Below are 14,956 nucleotides of genomic sequence, written 5' to 3'. Positions count from 1 at the left end.
TGTATTTAAGCTCAGTCTGTACCTTCCACCCCACCACCCCCCTAACTGCGCCATGTACACTAGCATTCATCCTCACCACTAGAAAGGGGGATAACAGGTGAGGTTCCCTGACGTGCACCTCAACACATAAAGACCAACCAGACATCCTTACTAGGACTATGGTCGGTTCCCACGCATCATATGACGTCACATCACCCCCCCCCCATGACCTCCTCTAGGTTATGGGCCAAACACCCGCCCGCATCAGCACAAAACAAGCCACCACGCGACCGGGACTGACACTAGCCGAATGACCTGCACGAGACAACAACCGAGACCCAACCCGAGATGCGGGCGACCGATATAAGCGAGCCTGACGCGACACGTATACTTGGGTCAATGACAATCAGCCTTACTCCAATCATACGGATACACCCCCAAGGACTCAAGACATACAACACACCACAGAGCAACCGACTTATGACCACTGCCTGAGGGCATCACCGACACTTTTAACCCCTACCACCGAGGTTGCCTGTGGACTTACCTAACTTGTGAACAAACCTGACTTCACATTAATAAAAATAGTGTTGATGGCAAACAAGGCATAAAAGACACCAATCTCACCCTGTATCAACATGATGTACATTAGCTTACTTGCTTGCGAGATGTTATGTTATGTATTGAAATGGTTTGCACCTGCCGTTGTGACGGGACAAACTGGCATGTTAAACTTCAACACTGACAAAATAAAGAATTTAAAAAAAAAATACCAGAAGCTCGTAGAGAAGCGATCAAAACCGAAGTAAAGAAAATGTTGGTCCTTGGGGTAATTGAAGAGTCACAAAGTGATTGGTGTAGCCCAATTGTGCTTGTACCAAAACCAGATGGTACAATCATATTCTGAAATGATTACTGGAAGCTTAATGCAATATCCAAGTTTGATGCATATCCTTTGCCAAGGGTTGATGAACTTGTAGAAAGACTTGGGAAAGCCAGGTCCCTCACTTCACTGGATTTAACAAAGAGTTATTGGAAATTACCACTCACTGCCCGGGCAAAGGAAATAACTGCCTTCTCTACTCCAGATGGACTTTTACAATACAAAGTATTACCTTTTGGCTTACGTGGGGCTCCAGCAACATTGCAAATAATGATGGACAGAATCCTAAAACCACATACCTCTTATGCAGCGGCTTACTTGGATGATGTGGTTATACACAGTGACCAGTCACTTACCAAAACTGCAAGCTGTCATTCCATATGAAATGCTGGCCTGACGGCAAACCCTAGTAAGTGTACCATTGGCTTGATGGAGGCCAAGTATCTAGGTTATTCAATTGGAAGAGGGTTAGTCAAACCACAACTTGCGAAAGTTGAAGATATACGAAATTGGCCACGACCCGTGACTAAGAAACAGGTTAGGACATTCCTTGGTCTTATTGGCTATTACAGGAGATTTATCTCCAATTTTGCTACCATAGCGAGTCCCTAACTGACCTCACAAAAGCAAGAGCCCCGGTCATGGTGAAATGGTCACCAGAAGCATAGGCGTGCGCAGCCTATTGCATTAGGGTGTGCACCCTAAAGCACAAACACACACCGCATGTATGTATATATATATATATATATATATATATATTTATATATATATACATATACATACATACACACACACTGCTGTTTGTGTGTGTGTGTGTGTGTGTGCTGTTAGTGCGCTGTGTGAGGGTGCTGGTAGTGTGCTATGTGGGTGAGGGTGTTGTTAGTGTGTTGTGTGTGAGGGTGCGGTTTGTGTGTGAGGGTGCTGGTAGTGTGCTGTGTGTGAGGGTGCTGTTTGTCTGATGTGTGATATGTGTGTGTGTGTGTGTGTGTGGGTGCTGTGTGTGTGAGGGTGCTGTTTGTGTCGTGTATTTGTGAGTGTGCTGTTTGTGTGAGGGTGCTGTTAGTGTACTGTGTGTGAGAGTGTTGTGTGTGTGATGGTGCTGTATGTGTGCTGTGTGTGTGAGGGTGCTGTATGTGCGCTGTGTGTGTGCTGTAGTAAATATCCCCCTCCCTTCTTACCTTATGATAGGGAGGGGAGATCCTTGCTGCCATGTGCCATCCCTGGTGGTCCAGTGTAGAGTATACTCTAGCCTGCGGGGCTAGAGTTCACTCTCGCAAGATCTGAGCGTTGCCACGGCAATGCTCAGATCTCGCGAGAGGAACCTGGCGAAGCTTCTGTCTAGAGCTCCCTGGGTCCTCTCCTGCCTCCCTCTATGCTGCTGTGGGCCGGTGAGGTAGATCTTTGATCTCCCCGCCGGCCCATGGAGGCTTAGAGCAGAGCCGGCACTCAAATAGTGCCGGCTCTGCATGAGCCTACAGGGGAGATCCGGAGATCTCTCCTGCCGGCAGGGGTCAAGTCCTGGGGAATAAAGTGTAAGAACTCTCCCAAGATTCCCACCCCCCCAAAAAAATAATATACACTCGTGTATATATACGTGCACACACACACTGACACACACACATATATATACGCGTACACACACACATACACTCACAGACACACACACATACACTCACAGACACACACACATACACTTACAGACACACACATACTCTGACACCCACCCACACATACATTCACAGACACACACACTCACACAGACACACACTCACATACTCAGACACACACACACTCACAGACATACTTAGATACACACACAGACATACTTAGATACACACACAGACATACTTAGACACACACACACAGACATACTTAGACACACACACACACACACAGACATACTTAGACACACACACACACAGACATACTTAGATACACACACAGACATACTTAGACACACACACACACACACAGACTTACTTAGACAGACACACACACACATACTTAGACACACACACAGACACTCACAAATTATTATTTTTTTAATTAAAAATTGTCCACCCAGCCTCCCTACCTGGAGTGCTGGCGTGGACTTGTCCCTGGGGTCCAGTGGGTCGGGTGCCGGTCTCCATCTCAGCCGCGGCGAGGGAGCTGTGTGCTGTCTGCTTCCTCTCACCGCGCGGGCTGTCTGCTGTAGCTGGGAGCCGGAATATGACGTCATATTCCGGCTCCGGCATCAGCAAACGGCGCGCGGCGAGAGGAAGCAGACAGCACACAGCTCTCTCGCCGCGGCTGAGATGGAGACCGGCGGGGGGGGGTCCATGAACTCTTGCCCTCCCCCCCATGACAGGGGGAACTCGGAGGGCATTTGGGGGTGGCAGAGTGCCTGCAGGAACGCGTGGGAACATTGTTCCCACGCGTTCCTGCAGGACTCACAGGCGTGCCGCGGGGATTAGGGTGTGCCTAGGCACACCCGGCACACCCCGTGCGCACGCCTATGACCAGAAGATGAGCAGGCATTTCAATGTCTCAAGGAAGCCATATGCATTCAACCTGTGTTAGTTACACCCAATTTTTCCAAGGAATTCATCCTAGAAACAGATGCATGTGATGTAGGGCTTGGATCTGTACTGTCACAGGAAAGTCAAGATGAAGAGCACTCAATTCTGTACCTGAGCAGGAAATGTCAACCCAGAGAAAAAAAATATTCAACAGTCGAGAAGGAGTGTCTAGCTATTAAGTGGGCTGTGGAAACTCTCAAGTACTACTTGAAATTTAAGTTGGTGACAGATCATGCACCACTCACTTGGATGAGTCAAAATAAAGAAAACAATAGCAGAGTTACTCACTGGTTCCTTAGTTTACAACCCTATCATTTCTCAATAGAGCACAGGGCTGGCTCTAAACAAGGAAATGCTGATGGCCTTTCACAAAAACATACCCTTATGACAATGGTCGCTCACCCAACTAGGTTTGAGCTGGGGGGGGAGGATGTGTGACCGAGTGCAAGGCATTGTTATGGATGGAGTGTATATTTCTCCAAAAGTATTGGAATATGTAAATTAATAGCCCCAGGAAGAAGGTCTGTCTGTTTTAATCAGAGCAATTTTGCAATGTAATATGGGTTCCCGGAGTGGAGCATTTGGAGTGAAGGGAGGGCCAGTGCTCCATTCCACAGTTTATATACAGCACAGCAGGTGAGCGATCCAAACCAGGAGTTCTGGATCACCCTGATAGCTGCTGACCTGTTGGCAATGATTAGCACAGGACTGCTATAAAATTGCCCTGTCAGGGATTTACAGGGAGAAGGACAAGCAGTTTGTGAGACTGAATTTCTCCCTTTGTGTTCTGAAGGAGAAAGGAAACATTTATTTGGGAAAAAAGGTCTGTGCAAAAATGTGTATTTTGTATGGTTGGAATCGGGTAAGCCGCCCAACAGCAGTTAGAGCAAAAACTGTGAGTTAGTGCTCAGAAGAGCAAGGCTTTTCTTTTTGTTTGTTTTCTTTTTGTTTAAATTGCCAGACCTCTTAATAAAGAAAAAGAATGCATTTACAAGAGATACAATTTGTGCGGTCTTCCTATCATTAAGACTGTGTGATTGTATGGTCCCAGGTCACAATATATATATATTGTGACCTGGGACCATACAATCACATATACATACAAACACAAACACTACTGTGGCACAATGACGGGCTGACATGCATTTTTTCCAGGGCTGCTTTGCATTCCCAGTCCGGCCATGCACTTGCCACACCAATCCGAAGTTCCTGCTTTTCTCCAATCACTGGATCTGTCGGCAGCGGCCTCATCGACGATTCAACCCATCTGGCTGGTAGATGGAATCACTCCTTTCGAGCCCCAAAAGCTTGTTTCAGGGACAATCAAATTACCTACTTGAAGGAAGCAGCTGCCAATTTCTGTCTTTACTTTAAATGTTAACTAATTTTCAGTTATGTTGTTTTACTATTTTTAACTGCTCTAGCTGCATACACTGTTAAATTCCCTATACTGGCTCCATAAGCTATTAGATTAATGGATGGATACGTTACTGTCCCCTCCCCCCACCTGTCAACGTGCACAGCCTTTCGTTAAACCCTGTTAGCGTCTACCGGCACGTTCAGCATACAACCTTAGCCTCTTCATATACTACTACCAGATTCAGTGGCATATATAGGTCAAGGAAGGCTTTTGACCTGCTTATTACACCTGTGTGTGCCTTAAACTAAAGCATTTATGTTGCGCTTTTCTCTTTTATTACCCTGGGCACACGCAGCCTCCACTGGAACCCTCTGCTTTATTGTTCTGTCTCACATAGTACAGCAATAGGGGTTTATATAGCACCAACAATTTAAACAGGGTCGACTATGCCCATGGGTTGTTATGTTTTTATTATAATTTAATCTGCTCTAACTTTTTTGTCTTCACGTGCTGTATTGGTGTCATAATGCTGACCTGCAAAAATAAAGAATAAAAAAAAAACTATAATATTACAAATAAATTAAATGCAAATATAAACATATATAGAGCAATCTAATGTCACATTTAACATGTTTCTCCCAGCAGGACTTCCTGTCACGATTTACCTCCGTAACCTCCGTTCCCTCGCAGCTCCGACGGAGGTATATGGGTCATGCGCGAATGCAAGAGGCGGGCCGCGACCCGTGAACTCCATTTGCATCACGTGTCCGGGGCAATGATAGACGCCTGGGAGACATGCGCGATCATTCCACGCCGCTGGACACCGTAGCTGAATTTAATAAAATCCCATACTCACCTCCATGTTCACTCAGCAGATTGACAGCCCCATACACCAATAGTGTGTTATGGAGGCTTGTTAAGTAGGTGTGCCTTTTGTATGGCTCCCTATTTGAACCTGGAACAGATGAGCTTTTATTGCTCAGTTTTTCTGTGCTGCCTTGCTATATAACCTACGTTCCTGTTATCCTGTATACCTGACCTTGGACTGCCTATTAGTGTTTGCACCTCTGCTGCCTGGATTTTGACCTTTTGGATTGTTTGACCTTCTTTCTGCCTTGCCCCTATTGGATTTTACGCATTGGAGTTTTGCTTTATTATATTTTACTATACAAGTACTGCATCCCTGAGTTTCATGCAAGTTATGATTGACACTTCCTCAGAAATGTGAGTGATCCTCTAATGTCCCAGTTCATATAGGCAGTAGATATTCACTTAATGTCCCGATTGATGTGCTGATTGACTTCCTGGTTCTCTTCAAAGCGCGCGATATCTAAGTTTTACAACTACGAACAAGAAAGGATATAGAACTATACTGAACCCCCAGCAGGGATATAAGAGTGTCAAAGTGACATACTAAATCAATCAAAATCATATTGAAGACTATAAAAAGGAAATGCTCAAAATTAATATACTATACTATATAGTGTCTAGAATTTAAGTCACCACAGGCAGGTGCACTACACCTAACCATTTTGATATGTATTATTAATGATAAAGTCAAATTAATATAATAATGGCAATATGTCCATGCAGATTATAAAGTCAACCAAAAACCTCATAATAAACTAATTCCAAAATCTCACAATATGTACATTAGGCCCTATGGGGACTACTGTATCCAGTCTATAAATCCAGTAGGCTTCCATTTGTAAGAGCAATTTGGACCTATCACATCCACGTGGTAGTGGAGGGATATAATCAATAGCCATAAATCTTAGCGTGGGCAGTCAGTGTTGAGCCAACAGGTAATGGTTTGCTTCCAGTTTGTCTGTACATTGATTCCGAAAGACTGTTATGTGATCTCTCAGTGTCAAGTATGTTTTCACTACATATGAAAGTCCACATGGAGAAGTAATCAGATAGATTACATGATCTGTGGTGCAGGTAATGTATTGTGGTATGGGGATCTGTTCCCCACTATGTGAGTGGACAAATAAGGATCCACTAAGCATGTGGCTACAGGTGATGCAGCCACTGCGTTTAGAGCATGGGTCGTCAACCTGGTCCCTACCGCCCACTAGTGGGCGTTTTAGGATTTCAGGTGGGCGGTAGGGATTTCCAGGTTTTGACGACCTGACGACCGGGCGGACGGGCGGGTGCGAGCCGGCGGTACCCCTGCGACTGGGTACCGCCGTGACAATTTGCATCCCCGGCCCGCGCGGCAAACCGCCGGGGCCGCATATGGAGAGGTCCATCGGGTGGCCCATGCTGTCAGGGCCACCCGATGGATGTGGATTGTGAGGGGGCCCGGTCAGCGCTGGGCGTTTTAACAGCGCAACCGGGCCCCCTGTGATGACATCGCAGAGCTGGGAGGAAGTGACTGCACGTCACTCCTCCCAGCTAACACTGAGAGCCGCGCGGGAGGAAGACCAGGGAGTCAGAGTGGGAACTCTGACTCCCATCCACCTGAGCCACCACTGGACCCCAGGGAAAGTCACCCTCCTGAATCTAAAAGGTAGGAAACAGGAGGGTGACTTAAATATAATGTGTGTGTGTGTGTGTGTCTTTGTATGTATGTCGTGTGTGTGTGTGTGTCTGTATATATGTCTTGTGTGTGTGTGTATGTATGTGTGACTGTCTGTTGGTATGTGTGTCTTGTGTGTGTCTGTATGTATGTGTCTTGTGTGTATGTGTGTCTGTCTGTGTTCCTGTATGTGTCGTGTGTGTCTTGTGTATGTGTGTCGTGTGTGTGTCTATGTGTCTGTATTTGTGTATGTGTGTCTGTATGTGTGTCTGTATGTGTGTCTGTATGTGTGTGTGTATGTGTGTATGTATGTGTGTATGTATGTGTCGTGTGTGTGTGTATGTATGTGTTGTGTGTGTGTGTATGTATGTGTCGTGTATGTATGTGTCGTGTGTATGTGTCTGTATGTGTGTCTGTATGTGTGTCTGTATGTGTGTCTGTATCTGTTGTGTCGTGTATGTGTGTCTGTATGTATGTGTGTCTGTATGTATGTGTGTCTGTATGTATGTGTGTCTGTATGTGTGTGTGTCTGTATGTATGTATGTGTGTCTGTATGTGTGTGTGTCTGTATGTGTGTCTGTATGTGTTGTGTCGTCTATGTGTATGTGTGTCTGTATGTGTGTCTGTATGTGTGTCTGTATGTGTCTGTATGTGTCTGTATTTGTGTATGTGTGTCTGTATGTGTGTCTGTATGTGTGTCTGGTACGTGTGTCTGGTACGTGTGTCTGGTACGTGTGTCTGGTACGTGTGTCTGGTACGTGTGTCTGTCTGTTATAGTGGACTATATAGTAAGTGGGCTACCTAGCTCAGCCTTCCTACTGGGCATTGCTACAAGGAAGGTTAAAAAATAGAAAAAAGGGGAAAAAAAGGTGGGGAGGGGAATTGAGGAGGGAGAGGAGATGAGCTGACGCACAAATGAGAAATCATATTATGCGCAAACAGAGAAGTCGTCTGAATATCACTGAAAGAGACCTTCGTTTGTTCCTTACGAAAATCGAACCAGATATCAAATATTTAGTCTCGCAGCATCAACCTCAAGGATCTCATTAATCACTAGTAAAGGTAATTTCAATTTACTTTATTGTTTTCTCATTAAACTTTATAAAGTTAAAAACCTTATAAACCTGCATTAAGTAGAAATAAAAAGATAAATGTACGTACATTTATTTTTTGTTAAACACCCTCCTTTCTAAAAAATATTCTGCATTTGCGCGAAAACTGGTGGGCGGTAAGGACATTTTTTCAACCAAAAAGATGCATTAGTGGGCGGTAGGTAAAAAAAGGTTGACTACCACTGGTTTAGAGAATGCTTTCTTCACTATTCAAAATGGTGTTTGATACTGCAATGGATCACTTCTAACCAATAAATCCTTTACATTTATGCTAATTTCATAACTTATAATTGGATTTTCCTGGAATATTGCTGGTAAATTTTTATATGAACATAATATTCCCTAGTATTTGGTAGTAGTGGCTGTGATCTTATTTGTGCCCGACTGGAAAGTTAAGGGCAAATACATCTTTTTACCCTGTTTATACTGGGCTGGTTTCTTAGCCTTGGATCTGAAGATTCCTGCTCTAGTTTTTGCTATATGAAGAGTCCATGGATGGTACACCCTATCAAGGAACCTATTCCACATTTCTTAGAATTGTTGTACCTGAACACTCTTAGAAATTGGGAAATAGATAATGAGTATTTAATAAAAGTGAGGGTGAAAGCTAGAATCCATTAATAGGGTTTTGCGTCCATAGATGTTTGGTGTAAAGTATAACCAAGTTTATACAATGTATTAAAAATAGTAACCTCAAGAACATTGATTGATACGTCATCCCAATTGGCACACAGTGTGACAGGAAGTATAGACAAATTAACCTCTTTTACCATATTTTGAAGTTTTTGCATGGTGCCTTGTCAAATCAAAAATGCATAATTTAGAAAACGGTGGTATTTCAGTATGTTTTGATAAGATGTATTGACATTCCAACCAATACATGAAGGCATTGGCATAAGAAAATGTCATAGCCACACCTATGGCAGTTCCGGATAACTGTAAGAAGAAGTTATTAACTGTAATAGTTATGAGCATATCAGCAATAGTTATGAGCATATCAGCACTTCCAAAATGGAAGGAAGGCATTGTTTAACCCCTTAAGGACTAAACTTCTGGAATAAAAGGGAATCATGACATGTCACACATGTCATGTGTCCTTAAGGGGTTAAGGGATCTTCTCCAACCAGCAGATTGGATGGCCAAATTGGATCTGCAGTGCCTATCCCAGTACAACATCAAGATGGAGAACTTCCTGCAATTTACATGGTAGGGTAGTAAACAGAGGTTCAGGTGCCTTCCATTCGGACTGTCTTCGGCTCCATGGTGCTTCACCAAGCTCATGTCTCAGAATATATTTAGACGGCATTTTCATTCTGGCTCAGTCTATTCAATTAATCCGGACCTACTTTGCATGGACTTTGACTCTGTTAGAGAACCTAGGCTTCCTGATCAATTGGGAGAAATCCATTATCGTTCCCACGCAACAAATCAAATTTCTGGGTTATATTGGATTATTGTAGATTCTACCTTTCAAACTCTACACCTTCCAGTGGCAAAATTAGCCAATATCAAGAAGGAGATAGGCGAACACTAGCAACCTCTCAACTCTCTCTCAAACAACTGTTGAGAATGTTAGGCCTTCTAGCGGCATCTATACAGGCCATTTTTCCAGGTCTTCTTGGCTATCGAGCCCTATAACGATTACAAACTTCATCTCAAGGGCAGCAAATCATACACGGATATGGTAACTCTGGACTCAGAAGCAGAGGATGAACTTCAATGGTGGCTTCTTCACATGAAAGCTTGGAATGAGCGCACCATATTTTATACAGCTCCAGATTTGATAATCAAATCCGACCCAAGTTTTCCGACAAATTTTATAATACGATCCTGATTAAAGAAATAACATCAATATGTACCCATCGTGGGAAAACTCATGTGTAACAGAGCTCCTAATACTCTGACCGAGTACCTCCACTGATGGATGCTCCTAGTGCTTCCTGAGGGCTTCAAGCACTTCTCCAGACACCATAAGCACTGCAGACCGAACCTCTCTTCCTACCGAGAGCGAAGCTGGAACATGCTCTTAAAAGAGCTCAGTGATTATATCCAGGGGAGTATGTAGAGTATAGCAATCCCCCAGTGTAGATGCAGTCGTATCCCCCAATCATGAGGCGAGGCTCTATGTTGAGGGTCAAACAGGAACAGAATGCACTGAGGCTTTATTGCTCTTATATACACATTTCTCCACAAGGTTACCACCCACGTGGGCCTTGTGGAACAATCAAATAATAACCGACACACAGTTAAACACTCCCATTCATTCCAGCAAAAATCCTCCCCTCTGCCTGTGATATAATTACTGAACACAATGGGTTAACGTAATTATCACAGGCAGGAAAATACAGTTTTTATACCATTTTTATAACTTTAAAAATATACATCCAATCTTAATAAAACTTACATTTTTAACTATGGGAACAACATATCCAAAATTCATGAGAATTGATCCAGTGGTTCGGGAGAAGTCATATATTGACCGACCACACGCACATTTTCATGCCCAAAACAGTTCCAGAAAATCAGGCTGTGCGGCCGGTCTAGTTCCCCTGTTAACTATGGTTCAAATATTCGAACGGCAACCATTCAAATTGTCGAACGAATTGTCGAACGAATTGTCGAAAGACATTCGAATTGTCGAATGGCTTTCAAATTTTCGAATGAGTTGAAGTCTGGAGAAGGTAAAACTTCAGCTGAATTAAAATGGTCGCCGCCACATGTTCGTTTATCGAATGGCGGCCACTTCGACTACTTCGGCACTTCAGCTGTATCCGAAGTGCCAATTTAAAGTTGCAAACTTGCTCCAACACAATTTAAAGGGGCAAAAAAGTACAATAAAATTCAATATGCCCAAACAACGTTTTTAAAGGGCCAAATCTTCCAGGGGCCATAGTCACAAAGCAGGAGGCTGGCAATTAGTCCTCTCCAGGCACAAGTGGCGATGGGCACTGAGTCACATCATGTATATTAGACAAACACCTTAAAGCGGCACTGTCATGCCGAACGTACCTTTCTTTAATCGATTCCTCTTTTCTCCCTCCCTCAGGATCTGTTCTTCATTTCTTCCTGTCTGCTCTAGTTTTCTTTAAACCATAAGACAACATAGGGACTACTTGTATTATGGAGGTTTCCTACGCCTGACCATCTCTGACCAGCGGAGCAGCAAATCATTTCCAGCGGTCACAGAAATTTTCCCACAGTTCTTACCTTTCCTCCTTCTTCCTGTGAATTCCCAAATGTTCTGTCATTGTCACGTATTCATCCGCTTATGAAAATGTGGTTAATAACATTTACTGTCCACACAGGAAAAGTTGTGCCGAGCAGCAACCTAATCCACAGAAGGGTTAATGCTGAGCAGCAATTATGCAATTATGCGTTACCTATCAGTCCTCTGTGTTACACAATTCTATGTGCTGGATCATACTGTAATCCTGACATTATGACATGGCCATAGATCCTGTAGAATTGTGTAAGCACATAGCTGCTTGCGAAAGGAAACTGGAGGAAAATGATCACCGCATGGATCAATTTGCCCAGGCCTTCAGTATGCTTCTTACTCGAACAGCGCCTCTGCAACCTGCAGCCTCACCTCCACCTATAGTACACAAGGCACCTACTATCTCCCTATCTCCTCCCCTGCATTTTGATGGTAATATTCAAGAATGCAGGGGATTCCTTAACCATTTTGAAGCCTCACCAGATCTTTTCCCACAGACAGAGCTGAAATTGGTTACCTGATGAATCAGTTAAAAGGTAAAGCTTTAGCTTGGGCCAATCCATTATGGGAGAGTAATAGGAGTGTGGCACACAATTACCAGGAGTTTCTTACGGAATTTAAACTTACGTTTGAACCTTTAGGCAGGGAGGACGACGCCTCCACTGCTGTGATGCACATCAGACAAGGGAACCGGTCTATCTCGGATTATGCCATAGAATTTCGTGCACTGGCCTCCGAGGTAGACTGGACTAGCAGTGGGCTAATCTCTGCATTTAAAAAGGGACTATCTGACACTATGATAGATGAGATTGCTGCTAAAGATCTAAGCAAGAAACTTAACGAGTTCATCACATTTGTTATGCAAATTGATAATAGACTAAGAACCAGAGAGAATACTAGAAATAAGACCAAACGTATGACTATGCCTTTAACACCCCGTCTCTTCGAACCTGTTATTCCTGACCTTCCTATACAGTCCGAACTGAACCCATGCCGTTGGGGGTCACTAGACTGTCAGAGGCAGAGAAACAATATAGGGGAAATTAAGGTTTATGTTTATACTGCGGTAGTAATGGACATATGAGAGACAATTGATCCATTTGTCCGAAGAAACTACCGCACCTAAGTGCCTTAAGGAGACAGGTCTTAGGTTTAATGGAGATGTCCTCTGAAAAGAATAAATATAGACTTCTCATTGATATTTCGATTATTCTTGACAAAAAGCACTTTTCATGCAAAGCCCTGATGGACTCAGGGGCTGCTGGAAATTACATTGATGTCCAATTTGTCAAGGATAATACTATACCTATCAAGGAGAGACTATCACCCCTAGCCGTTGAAGCTATTGATGGGAGACCACTCTCACAACCATAAATAATGCATGAAACCTTACCCATAAATATTTCCATTGGTGCCTTAAGGAAGAGATTATATTTCAGGTGATTGCATCTCCTTCTTGTCCTATCATATTAGGATTTCCATGGCTTAGCAAGCATAACACTCACATTGACTGGGCTAATGGGGAAATATTAGAATGGGGTAAGGAGTGTAATGAAAGGTGTATATTGCATGTCACCAAAAGAGTGGGCACTATTGAATTACCCACTAGTACACCTCAAAATCCTGAGACTCCTATACAATACCGTGACATTAAAGAAGTATTCAACAAGACTCAGTCTAATACTCTACCTCCTCATAGACCATATGAATGTTCCATTAACTTACTACCCGACGCTATGCCACCTAAGGGAGCAGTCTATGCTCTATCTCCTCAGGAGAGTAGTGTAATGGAGGAATATATTAAGGATTCAATGAATAAAGGCCATATCCGAAAATCATCCTCACCTGCTGGTGCAGGATTCTTTTTTGTATCTAAAAGGATGGTGAGTTGCGCCCATGTATCGATTACAGGGCATTGAACAAAATCACAATTAAAAACGCCTACCCCATTCCTCTTATTGCTGAATTATTTGACAGACTCTAGGGTGCTAAAGTGTTTACGAAGCTTGATCTTAGAAGTGCTTACAATTTAGTGAGATTCAAGGAAAACCACGAGTGGAAGACTTCATTTAATACCAGAAGTGGACACTATGAATATCTAGTGATGCCATTTGGGTTGTGCAATGTTACAGCGGTTTCCAAGATTTCATTAACGATGTACTCAGGGATTATATTTACTAGTTTGTCTTGGTCTATCTGGATGATATCCTATTTATTCTCCTGACCTCCAGTCTCACCACGATCACGTTAAACAAGTTCTGCAAACCTTGTTAATAAACCAACTTTATTGTAAATTGGAAAAATGTATCTTTGACCAGTCTGAAGTACAGTTTTTAGGATATAATATTTCTGCCTTGGGGGTTTCAGATGGATCCTAAAAAACTAGAGTCTGTTCTACAGTTGCCTTTACCAACTGGTTTGAAAACCATTCAAAGGTTCATTGGTTTCGCCAATTATTACAAAAGATTTATAAAGGGATTTTCTTCAGTAATAGTCCCCATCACCAATATGACATGCAAGGGGGCTAGTAGTATGATATGGTCTAGGGAGGCTATTCAAGCCTTTGAAACACTCAAACAGCGGTTTGCCTCCGCCGACATATTGATACATCCTGACACCAGTAAGCCTTTCATACTGGAGGTTGATGCTTCAGAGACAGGGGTAGAGGCAGTTCTCTCCCAGATGGAGAGCCAGGAAACTCTGTTACATCCTTGTGGTTACTTTTCTAGAAAGTTGTCTCCTGCTGAGCGCAATTACGATATTGGCAATAGAGAATTGTTGGCCATTATTCTTGCTCTCAATGGTAAGAGGGTTCCAAGGACCCCCTTTTGATCATTACTGATCACAAAAACCTGGCTTACATAGGAGATGCTAAACGATTATCTTCTAGACAAGCTAGGTGGTCTCTATTTCTTTCTCGCTTTATTTTTCTTATTACTTACAGACCTGGTTCTAAAAATGTCAAGGCCGACGCCTTGTCCAGGCAGTTTGATACTGAGGCTATACTAGAGCAAGAAACATCCCATATCATTCCCCCAGAATGTATCATTGCGTCCACTGTCCTTTCATTGTCCTCTCCACTGCTTGGCTCCATCATGGAGGCTCAGTCTCAGGTGCCCTGCGGTAAACTTCAGGACAAACTGTTCGTTCCATTGGGGGACGACATATTGATACATCCTGACACCAGTAAGCCTTTCATACTGAAGGTTGTTGCTTCAGAGACAGGGGTAGGGGCAGTTCTCTCCCAGAGGGAGAGCCAGGAAACTCTGTTACATCCTTGTGGTTACTTTTCTAAAAAGTTGTCTCCTGCTGAGCGCAAT

Source organism: Pelobates fuscus, chromosome 6, assembly GCF_036172605.1.
Source record: "Pelobates fuscus isolate aPelFus1 chromosome 6, aPelFus1.pri, whole genome shotgun sequence".
In the NCBI taxonomy this organism is placed as follows: domain Eukaryota; kingdom Metazoa; phylum Chordata; class Amphibia; order Anura; family Pelobatidae; genus Pelobates; species Pelobates fuscus.
This window is presented reverse-complemented; position numbering follows the sequence as displayed.